Source organism: Candoia aspera, chromosome 3 (genome assembly GCF_035149785.1).
Source record: "Candoia aspera isolate rCanAsp1 chromosome 3, rCanAsp1.hap2, whole genome shotgun sequence".
NCBI lineage: Eukaryota > Metazoa > Chordata > Lepidosauria > Squamata > Boidae > Candoia > Candoia aspera.
The window spans coordinates 166,650,494-166,662,816 of record NC_086155.1 but is presented as its reverse complement, the minus strand read 5'-3'; the positions used below and the strand labels follow the sequence as shown (position 1 = coordinate 166,662,816).

Sequence of the window (12,323 nt, the reverse complement as noted above, 5' to 3'; positions counted from 1 at the left end):
TGACAGCAGGATGCTGCAATGGTCAGAAATCCAGGCCAGTCGCCGAGCGCCCAGATTGCAATCACATGATCACAGGGGCACTGTAATGGCTGGAACTTCTAGGACCGGTCATAAGTACCGCTTGTTTAGCCTGGTCGTAAGTTCCAGCAAGTGGTCATTGACTGAGAACCACCTGTATTACTAAATGACCATTTCTAATAGCTCCAGGAATAATAAATACAATTTATGCCACTTTTAGTTTCTAGAGCAAAATGGGATATATAGTTAACAAATATCTAAATAATACAATTTAGTTGTATTATTGTAATACAATTAAAATACAATGTCAAGTCTTGGCTAGCTGCCGTTGTTCGCTTCTCAGGCAATTATGGTCTCCTGCATGATATACAGCCCTTCTTTCTACCTGCCTTGGACACCACTTTTTCTTGGACCACTGACCCAAGCTTCATTTTCTCTTTCATTTGTTTTGAGGAATCGTTCAAAGCAATCGCTGTTATGTGTTGGAACACTCATACAATAACCTTGAAAATGCACCATCAGTTTTCAAGTCAGCTTGATTTGAGCCCTGCTGGGCCTGTTATGCCACAAGGCATGTGAACAGACTCTGCAATTTTTTTTGTTCCACAAATATATTAGCTTAGCCTGAAAATTAAATAAAATGTTAATTGGTAGGCTGAATTGAATAAAGTTGGTTTTATATGCAAGAAAGAGATTTCTACACAGTTCATTTAAAAATTATTGTAAGAATGGATAGTCATGGGCACTCTTTGCTCCCAATAATATCCTGTGTAGAATTAAGAAAAAAATATTCTCAGCAAGTTTCTGCAATGCTTTCACATTCCAAAATAAGCAGAGAGAGACTAAAGCAATTTAATCTCACAGCAAGAAAGAAAACCAGCTGTAAAAATCCAGAGTGTAATATGAATATCCCTACTGGCAAGCCTTAAACATAACAAAAAAGTTGCATTTAAAGTGTCTCATTTTCACTGAATATTGCAAATGCATATAATCCATATAGAGAGTCTTTTGCTAAGAACGTATGCATCCATTTTAAAAATAATAATTCTACAGAAAAATATTTTGAAGGCTGCGGGCACTTAAGAGAGGGAGCTACCTTTTTTCTTTATAGTATTTATTCTATTTTTCTTTTTAAATCATGTTTATAAAAATCATGCTTATAGAAAACACTACAGAATATTCATGGTATATCCACAGGTGCGAAGATTACTGCAGATGCTGACTGCAGTCAGGAAATCAGAAGACGCTTAATCCTTGGGAGAAGAGCAATGACAAATCTCGATAAAATAGTTAAGAGCAGAGACATCACACTGACAACAAAGGTCCGCATAGTTAAAGCAATGGTGTTCCCCCTAGTAACATATGGCTGCGAGAGCTGGACCATAAGGAAGGCTGAGAGAAGAAAGATCGATGCTTTGGAACTGTGGTGTTGGAGGAAAATTCTGAGAGTGCCTTGGACTGCAAGAAGATCAAACCAGTCCATCCTCCAGAAAATAAAGCCAGACTGCTCACTTGAGAGAACAATATTAAAGGCCAAACTGAAATACTTTGGCCACATAATGAGAAGACAGGACACCCTGGAGAAGATGCTGATGCTAGGGAGAGTGGAAGGCAAAAGGAAGAGGGGCCGACCGAGGGCAAGGTGGATGGATGATATTCTAGAGGTGACGGACTCGTCCCTGGGGGAGCTGGGGGTGTTGACGACTGACAGGAAGCTCTGGCGTGGGCTGGTCCATGAAGTCATGAAGAGTCGGAAGTGACTGAACAAATAGACAACAACATCCTCAGTTTTTACAACTGACCATCCAATGGATCAAATACAAACTATACTAAGAGTTTAGTTTAACTAATCAAGAGACTTAACAGAATACACTATGAAGCTTTCCATGTTTGAGGACCAGATGCAGGTTATCTGACTGAATCTCATTATAAATCAAAGTGTAATTACCATTATCAGAGTTAATAACTTCAGAACATGATGGTAGGCTGAGTGGACCCTATTTTTGATGAGCATTTTTTTAATGGCAACATACATTTTGGATGTGCTAATGAGAGAAGCAGTGGAAGTCCTGTGAAACTGCTTATTCCACATACAGTAGATTCTGACTGCCCAAGAAGATGGTCCCCACTCTTCCATGAAGTGCAGCAGGAGGGGACTCAGAAGTAAGCATTTTCTTCACTCCTGATTTTTAGAAAACTCAGCTGTTTAAAAGAAAATTCAGGAACAGAGGAGCTAGTGGGTTGGTTGTACCTGGGATGATTGGGGCTGCTAGTTTTATGACTATTTGTGCTGAATTGTTACATACTGATCAATATGATTGTTAGATTTTGCTTATGATTTGGTATTTGGTTTTTTGGTGATTAACTTTTTCACACATTGTATTGCCTTATTGTATTCTTTGCTTATAAGCTGCTTAGAGGCAGAAGGACTGAAGTTGCATAAATAATAAATAAATCTGATCTTTATTGCTGGACTCTGAAAAATTCCTTCATTCTTGTGGCTGGCTTAATTGGTATTTTTTCATACAAGGACTAAGAGTATTACTAGACTCTGGACCAGCTGCAGCTTCCAAATGCTCTTTAAGGGCAACTCCATATAGAGTGTATTATAATCGCCTAAATGGGAAGTGACTAAGGCGTGAGAGACCATGAACAGGGCCCCCGAATCAAGAAATGGGTGTAATTGGTGCACAAAGGGAACCAAGGCAAAGATCCATTTTCTTTAATAAATTGTATTGATTATTAATTATAGACTCATTTTTGGACTTCCTGATTGCCTGAGTTTAATGACCAGCAAGGTTTGGTCCCCAGAAGAACTTCTGGGAAAGGCCCTGGCATTACAGCTTGTACTGATACAGATGGAAGCAACATCCACTTCTAGCTCTAGCATCTAGCAATAGTATCATGTCTCAGATTCTTCCATTTCGATCTTGTTGCCATGCAAATTCGAAAGAAAAAAACAGATGAGTGGACTTAATCAGCATTTGGCCTAATGAAGAAAGAAAAGTTGCCAAGACAGAGAGAGAAAGCAAAGAAAAAAAGCTGAGAGCTTCCCTGCTGTTACACTCCTCAATCATTATGGCCATTGGATTGGTGTCTTACCTCACTACTTTCCAGCAGCTAGTCCCTTACTGCTGCTTTGCAGTATTATCTAGCATTATTGCTCAACAACATTATAAGCATTTTCCCCAGCTCCTCCTTACAGCTGCCACCACAGTCATATTGCTTGCATTTAACCTCATATACACAAGGTTGACCAAAGCTGCCACAGGCCATGACATTTCCAGGTGGCAGAATGATCCATGGTGGGGTCAAGAGAGAACAGCATGCTGCCTGTCAATTCCAGAACTGAGGGATGGTCAATAGATAATAGAAGATAATAGTGCAGGCAGTTAAGGATACTTTTAATGTCAGACAAAAGTGCCTTTTTTTTCTCAACAAATTCTTGAATGGCTGAGCACTATATGAAAATTATCCTTAACCTTAACAAAGATATAAATATGGTATTGCTTGTTCAATGACAATTGCAAAGATTATGCTTCCCTTCAAAATAGGCAAAATAATAGTGGTAATTTTTCCTTATCAGTTTCCTCATGATTTTTCTTTCTTTTCATTTAGCATCGGTTAAAAATAAATTCTTGCCGACTTCGGGGGGAAGAAATGGAAGACTGAAGACAGTTCTGCATTTTGCAGAGCTGACGACTGCAGCTAAGAACAAGGAGCTGATGAGTAGATTGGCTCCTTCGACCCTCTCTGGAGAAAGAGAGGACATGAGATTGCCCAAGTTGCACTCAGGACAGTTGCTCCTCACAAGGAGACTGCAAGACAGTGGTCTCCAAAGAGTGGGAGAACTGGGAGATGAGGGAATTTGTCATTCTTGCTCCAGCCACAATCAGAGCCTTCATTGGACACGAAGTTCGTACTTCCTTTGCTAACCATCTTTGGAAATTGCCTATTAGGGGCTTTAAAGAAGTTAAAAAATGACAAGGCTAGAAATACTAGGTGAGTGCCTTCAATCCTTAATATAAGAAAATGAAATTGTATCTTTATCAGCTTTAAGAATTCAAAATAAACAGCACAAAGCAAGACAAGGTTTTGGCTATAGAAAGTTTTAAATGGATTAAGGGCTCAGAAAAAGTTGGAATATTTGATTTTGAATATTAAGATTCTGAAATTAATTTCAAAGAATAAATTATTTTTGATATTGGAGACATAACAAGATAAGCAACTTTATAATGGTGTTCAGTGATATGGTTGAGGAATGGCAACAGGACTTTGAATCAACAATGTCAGATATGTTGTGTGCTTTTATGAACACCCTGTTCCCAGAAGGACCTGTTACATCAGAAGATATGGTCACAGAAAAAGATTTCCAACAAAACTTATCTGGCATGATTATGGAGAACAATGTGAACAGGATTTATCACTGGATATACCAAAATAATAATAATAATAATAAGATGAGGCTTAAAAATTAAGAAGGAAATAAAAATGCCAGTTTAAGAGAGTAATTGGAATAATTTCTTCCTGTTGGACTTACAAAAGAAGCTTATTAAAGTTTTGAAGAGATTCGAGACAAGGGATAATGATCATTTGAACGGATTAAAGATCAAGATTTTTTTATGTAAAAAGAAGAAACATAAAGTTGGCTTATTTGATCATGGTTAAAATGGGACACACTGAATATAAAATTCAAAAGAGTGATATCAGATCAGATCTAGTTCATATTCATTTTGCTAATTAATTTGTAGCCTGCTTTTCAGACTGAAATGAGTTACCTGGCTTGTCATGATGGCTAATTTTATATTCATCTCAGACAAGCGAATTGTTATTTTCAACCCTGTTCTACAAACTGCCATTCTGTACATTGGGACCAAGAACAATTTTCTTTCTTTCTGTCTCTAAGCCAAATAGGAGAAAATCTTAATATAAATATAACAAGATTTTTATGATTGAGGCAGCTTGGAAGGTTATTTTTTGCTACCTTGCTTTTGCATCACTCAATATCTGAGATCAATCATGGTTCAGAAATAATCAAGGATCAAGCATATGTGGCCTGAGTTACTCATTACCTCATCATTAGATATACAGTACTAGTCATAGGTATCTATTAGAAGCCACAATGATGAATAGGGATCATAATGTCACTGCAAAAATTGCATAAATTATATCATTTGTGTCGGTTATGTCATGATGTGATTTGTGTGATGACAATATAACATTAAGAGGAATTTAAAAGTGGAACCAATTATCCAGAAAAGTGGTGGGCTCTCTTTCACTGGATGTGTTCAAGAAAACACTTCAGAGCTATTTGTTGTGGATGTTTTAATTTGGATTCTTGTTCTGGGCAAGGGGTAGACTTTAAAATATACTCTGGTGAGAACTGTAAAAAATATCAGTGATAATCCCTCCTTCCCTTGAAGTGGGAGTTAATTTTTTCTTTTACTTTATATTGTATTCTTTAATTTTAATAGTGAATCTTGTGGATTATCATAATCATTTCTTCAACAGAAGAAATCATTTTTCTTGTATGAATGCAAAGGACACCACAATTACTATAAATCTCCCAAAGGCTAGGTCTGGATAGTAGGTTTAATGGGAGAACTGCCTGGAAACTACGTAACTTGTTCTAAATTCCTTGAAAGAAAAATCAAAGAGATAGTGTAATGAATAAATAAATAAATAAATACTTTTCCCCCCTTGCATTCAGAATCCAAGAAAAAAGAAAATCAACAGAGATTTTGTCTGTAGAAAATATTCCCTAATGTTACATCCATTTTAGCTAGTCACAGAGATACTAGGTTTATTTTCCTCTTTTCAAAGGATACTTTTTAAAATTCTGTAGCCACTTCAAAGGAAATCATGAAGCAGCCCATCTTTTAAAAGAACACCTATAACAGCAATTTGTGCTAGTGAGAATTGCAGGATATGTGAAATACAATATGGCTCTTTCAGTGAATCACAGCTCTAGTTCTGTTGCAAATATTCTCAACCAAATTGCAACCCCATAAAGTAGCAATTTGAAAAGCAGACATTTAAGGTAACATATTAAGCCTACAAAAGCAGAAAAGAAAGGTTCTTCAGATAAGAAATTTAATAATACAAATCCATGTGTACAAAATATAACCCCTACTTTTAATTATAGCTAGAAGTAGCGGACTTTCTATTGTATGGAAATCACAGACTTCAGGCAGCCTTCTCAGCTGGCTCAGCTGAAGACACTTTACATGATACATAGTGAAGGATTGATAGAGTTTTGCCTATACTGTTGAAATCATGTCTTAACCTGCATTAAAACACTCGCAGGTGTAAACCACTGGCAGGGGTCATGATTGCCCATTCAGAAAAGGGGGAAGGATGGAAAAAGGAAGCCTTAAGGTCTTGTACAGCCTCATGTGGCGCAGAGTAGTAGGCGGCAGTATTGCAACCAAACTCTCCCCATGACCCAAGTTTGATCCCAGTGGAAGCTGGATTCTCGGGTAGCCAGCTCAGGTCAACTCAGCTTTCCATCCTTTGGAGGTTGGTAAAATGAGTACCCAGCTTGTTGGGGAAGGTGACAACTGGGGAAGGCAATGGCAAAGCACCCCGCTCTATAGTCTGCCAAGAAAACATTGTGAAAGCGGCGTCCCCCCAAAGGGTCAGACATGACCCAGTACTTGCACAGGGGACCTTTCACCTTTCACCATCACAAGGTCTTGTTGATCAGACTGAATTAATTTACACTTGTAAGGTATCATAATATAATCCTCTCTTAATTTAATAGTGTCTTAAAATACAACCACAAATACTCTTGTTTAAGAACAAGTGTACAGAAAACGTGGAAATATTTCTTTATCTTATCTCTGATTTTGCAGTGATCCCCACACATAGGCTCTAATTCTGGAAGAATGCAGGACTCTTCTATCTTCACCTGCCTTGTACTTTGGAAGGACTTTGAACAATAAACTACATACAGCTGTTAATTATATTTGGCAGTTACAATCTTAGATAACAATGACTTTAATCAGAGGCATAACTATGGGGTGTGGATGGAGAAATAGGTAATGATTGCAGTACATGAGGAGAGAGGATATTCCCTTCTCTGCCTAGCCCATAATACCCACCTATTTTGTAAACAGGAATAATATAGGATGTTATGAAAAAATGTCTCCTACTGATGCCAGTGGGAGATTTTTTTTCCTTCTAATTTTCCTAACTGTGAAGGAATAGTTAGTGATGGGTGAGTTTTAGGAAACACAATAGCCTATTATCTTGTTTATTAATTCTATACTAAATGTAAACAGTTTATAAAGGCCCCAAAGTCTGATTCAGGTACAATTTTTGGACTAAAAACTGCAATCAGTGGGTCTCATTAATTAATGTTGGTATCCAAATTATTATTCAAATAGAATATTTATTCAGAAATGAGTCCTAACGAATTCAAAAGAATATGCTTTATATTTTCAAATAAACATGTCTTATAGCTCCTTGATCATTGTATCATTTAAGGCAGGAGAACTGCAGATATGTTGTTTTCCATAGCCAAACTGCAGCTGACTCTCTTATAAATGTGTTATAAAAAGAAAGGTTTTAATTTGTACTCTTTCCACACCCCAAACCCATTCTTGAAACATTTAAACATCACTCCATCAGTCTGTGGTGCTCTCTGAGCTTGGTTATTTTCTTGCAGACGTTTCATTGCCAGACTAGGCAACATCTTCAGAGCTAGAAGGGAGTGGGGTTTGCTCTGTGTTTATGTACAGCAGCTTGCCCTGCCTGTGTTGGTGGGGGTGTTCTCTCCTTGGGAGTTCCTTGATTAGGCTGTTGTTTACTGCTTGATTGTTTGACTGAGTTGGTAGTTCCTTGATTAGGGTATTGTATACTGCTTGTTCATCTGGTGTTAATCCTGGTGTTAATCTTTGCTTAGCTGGGTGTTGATTGCTGGCAAGGAGGTATTCTGGTCTTTTTGTTTCCCTTTTAGCTTTTTTATTGTCTCTTTTGAATGGTATGTAAATGTTGTTTACCTCTATGTATCTGTTGATGGCTGCCAAGCTTCCAGGAATTCCCTAGCTTTTTTGGATTTAGCTTGGCCTAGGATGCTCACAGTTTCCCAGTTGAAAGTATAGTTGAGTCTGTCCATGTGTTGTGAGATTAAGGAGTTTTGCGAGATTAAGGAGAACATCAGTCTTTCAGGACCCAAACTGTTTACCTTAGCAGTTGTTTTTCTTTCCAGATACAGAGAAAAGGACTGCCCAGATGACAGTATTTTTACAAGTGATTGTTGAACCAGAAAATACATTTAAAAACAAAACAAAACAAAACCTGAAATGTGTGTATTAGACAATATTGATCTCTTATGTCTATGTACTTTCCCATTCATGTTAATATGCAGATATTATTTCTCAGATGAGCTGCCTTATAGCTGTATTTTTGTTTTGTTTTTTCTCCCTGATGCACTCATATTTGGGGCATGAGGAACAAAACTCAGGCAGCTAAGGGAGAGAATGCTTTAATCTTACTATCTGACAGGCTCTTTCTCTAATTGGTTCCTGAACAACAACAATATAGGGTTGAATATATAGAAAGGATTGAAATGTGTATCCATGGTAACTTTTTCACTGATATGGTAGTAAAGTTCTGACTATTTTAAGCCTTTTCCAGGCAGATCCAAATCTTCCTAAAACCCTTCTTTAAGATTCCCAATGAGCTTTTTAAACAAGCAAGGCACCTTGTTCCGGGAGCATTTTTGGTCATAATAATCTTGGGCTTTGCAATCCAGTAGACCTCTTTCTATAAAAACTGCCCAGTCATACAAAGGAAAGCACCGCTCTTTATGTGCAAAGAGTAGAACAAATATTAAAGGGTTAGGAGCAGAGAGCTTTTGGCAGAGGGCTATAACTTTTATTGGTCCCCTAATTTTCAGACATACCTCTCTGGTACAACATGATTGACTTGTTGCATGACTTCTCTTCCCAGGCCAGGCAAACAGCCCTTGCTGGCAATACTTCTCTCTGCTGTGTTATTTGGGGCACCATCCACTTGCTTTCTTGAGCCAGTTTGGTGTAGTGGTTAAGACATCAGGCTAGAAACTGGAAGACCATGGGTTCTAGTCCCACCTTAGGCACAAAGCCAGTTAGGTGACCTTGGGCCAGTCACTCTCTCTCAGCCCTAGAAGGAGGCAATGGCAAACTACTTCCAAACAACCTTGCCAAGAAAACTGCAGGGATTTGTCCAGGCGGTCTCTGTGAATCAGACATGATTGAACAGATTAAAAAAAACAAAACACTTTCTATCCCTGTTGATCCTTGCGTTCGCTTCAATCTCTTATTTCTAGTCCTCGTGATTCTTCTTCCTCTTTACACTTTTCTGCACTTTTCTTCTGATTTATTTATTCCTGAGCTAATGACCCAACTCACCCTTAACACTTTGTGTGGGTTGCTACAAATAGACTCCAATGATTGAACCCTGCTCTAGTCAATGCCTGCTTCTCTATTGCACTGTTACACAAATGGGTCCTTTCTAATGTTTCTCCAAGCCCAGCTAATTTTCTGCCACTGACCTGGACTCTGCATTCACTTCTAACTGAAACCTACAATCTGGAGTTACCTATATCCCCATCAGTGACAATGGAGAAATCGTCATTCAAAGTATCATATGTATGATATATTGGGGGCCTTTTGGCAAGAGACTGTGACTAAGAAACATAGTTCTGAGAAACATAGTTTTAGGTTCTTACAGTATTTGACAGTGTTGGTTCTGCCCATTAAACATAATTACAATTGTTGAATTAAATGACTTCACACCAGTCTTTTCTCTGCCACTGTCATTCTATTTACATGGTTCTTCTGCATGTGTATTGTGAAACCAAGCTTGTGCTGCTTAAGAATGAGTGAATGAACAGCAATAGCAGCACCAGTTTATCTAAAGTGGACAGGCAAGTGCTACTGAACCTTTTCAGGTCTTCTATACCTTTAATTAAATGTTTACTGATTGCAGGATCTGCCTATTTTATTGCCTCTTACTGAGAGCTGAGTTGGACCTGGTAATTAGCATTTAGGAACTGCCTGGTAATCACCCCTTAAAACTGCTTGCCTGATTATCCCTTATTAACTGTTTTTATTCATGATATGCAGATTTACTTATGACCTTTTTCACATTTATCTTTAATTTTAGATAGTAAGATAAAACTATTTTGTTAGATAGATGTAAAATTAAAGAAGGTAAGTTAGTAACTAACAGCTCCACATCTGCAGGGTGGAAAGCTGACAATGGGCAACACTTAATCAATAATCTCACTGCACATTTAAAATGAAGCAATTAAATGGACAGCACCTGGAAAAAAGGAGTATTTCATTAATGTTGAAATGAAGCTTTACTGAATGGGACACGTGTGGGTAAACATTAGAAAATGATCTTGCCCACGTGGAAAAATATGATTGTAAAATGAAATACTCTTTTAAAAAGCTGTGTAGAACCAATATGCTTTCAGATGATTGCAGAAAAGGAACGGCTTTTAAGGGCTCTAGCTAAGAGCAACATTACTGTTTTTTATTAGAACATCAATTTCTACTCTGTCTTGCCTTCAGAATTATCTAGTAACACTGTCTATTTTCAATATTTGCTGTAGCAGGTGACAAACTTTAAAGACAATACATGTGTCATCTTGCTACTCTTTCTCCAGGAGAAAACAATGTTCCATTTCTAATATGATTGGCAGTTTATGCATTTCTATCACACTGGTCTTCCAGTTTTTACAGTGCTGAATGGATCAATTATGTTTTCAGTGATATTATTCCTCAAAGTTTTGTTTTTAAAATCCACGCTGTTAAAGACAATGTACTTTTTTATTCTGTTCCCATTACTTTGATTTTGGCCATTTTCCCTCAATTTAATTTCTCCATAATCACCTCTTCCTCCTCCTCCTCCTCCACATGGGTAGATATGGTAAAAAATAATATCATGAGTATGAAGTACTTATTTTTAATAATATGACTAATAACAGAAGCCACCATTCAGTGGTTTTATTTTTCAAAAAAAAATGGCAGCATGTAGAAGAATAAAAATAATTAAAATTATTGTTCCACACCATTTCATTTTCAAGTCAACATATTTATCTAACTCAGAATCCATATTTTTGTATTCATTTCTTGGATCTTTCCTATCCCAAATTCTTTGGCAGTTGTGCCCAGTAGTGAGTGCAGTTGTAAAACTTCTGATGCAAAATTCTATATTCATTAGTATATAAATGTAATTGCTTCCCATATTTAGTTTCCACCACATACTCATTACACTCTTCTACATTATTTGTTTGTTTATTTTCTGTCCCGCCTTTATTATTTTTATAAAAAACTCAAAGCAGCAAACACACCTAATACTCCTTCCTTCTCCTCTTTTCCCCACAACAACCCTGAGAGAGAGTGACTGGCCCAAGGTCACCCAGCCAGCTTTCATGCCCAAGGCAGGACTAGAACTCACAGTCTTCTGGTTACTAGCCTGGTGCCTTAACCAGTAGACCAAATGTAAAGTAAATTGCATAGTTATATGCTGTAAATGGCTCTGCACTCTATTCTTCCTTTTTTAGAAATGCTGCAAAAAGATTAGTGTAACACAAACATAAAGGTTATTAAAGATATTTTAAACAGCCTGCTTCTTAGAGTTCTCTAATCTCTAAGGAACAATGTACAATGGCCTTTTCTCTTAGTTTCTTCTCTCCTAGTTAATGAATATGTAATGGTACTAAATAACAATATATGGCAATTCATAACAAGATACTGTCAATTTTTTATTAGGACCCATATCTGACTTTTATTTTAGCCTTCAGATTTTACTCTCTTGGCTTATGGATAGAGGTATCTTAATTCTACTAGAAGGCAGTTCCCAGATGAAGCTGTGGGCAGGTGGGCCATATCTTGGTAAAAAACTGTAGTTGACTGATAGAGTATGCAGAACCCAGGTTCAACAAATTGCTTCTCCAGAGAGGGCTGAGAAAAATATCTGCGAAAATGATGAACAATTGCTGCCAGTCATAATGGGCAATCCTAAATTGTACACTATATAACTTGTAATGACACGTTTCATTATAACACAACTTCCTTTGTACTGTTTCTGGACAATAAGTTAGGTGATATTCAAGTTAGGTGATATTCAAGTATGTCAATTGAAAGCAATTTTATTCAGCCCCCAAAATTATTATTACCAGATATTGATTGTCACCCTGTGTAGCTGGCCATCCATTAAGGGTGGACTTCAGATTCTCTTGGGCTTCCAGATTTACTTAAAAAATAAATGTCTCTGGATAACCAGGTTGCATCAGATAAACAGGACAG

At 37.3% G+C, this 12,323-nt stretch overlaps 1 protein-coding gene across 1 annotated transcript in view; it reads right to left on the bottom strand.

The window, feature by feature from the left end:
• ASXL3 (ASXL transcriptional regulator 3) overlaps positions 1–12,323 on the bottom strand; it is an 86,213-nt gene that overhangs the window by 73,323 nt on the left and 567 nt on the right. The window lies entirely within an intron of this gene.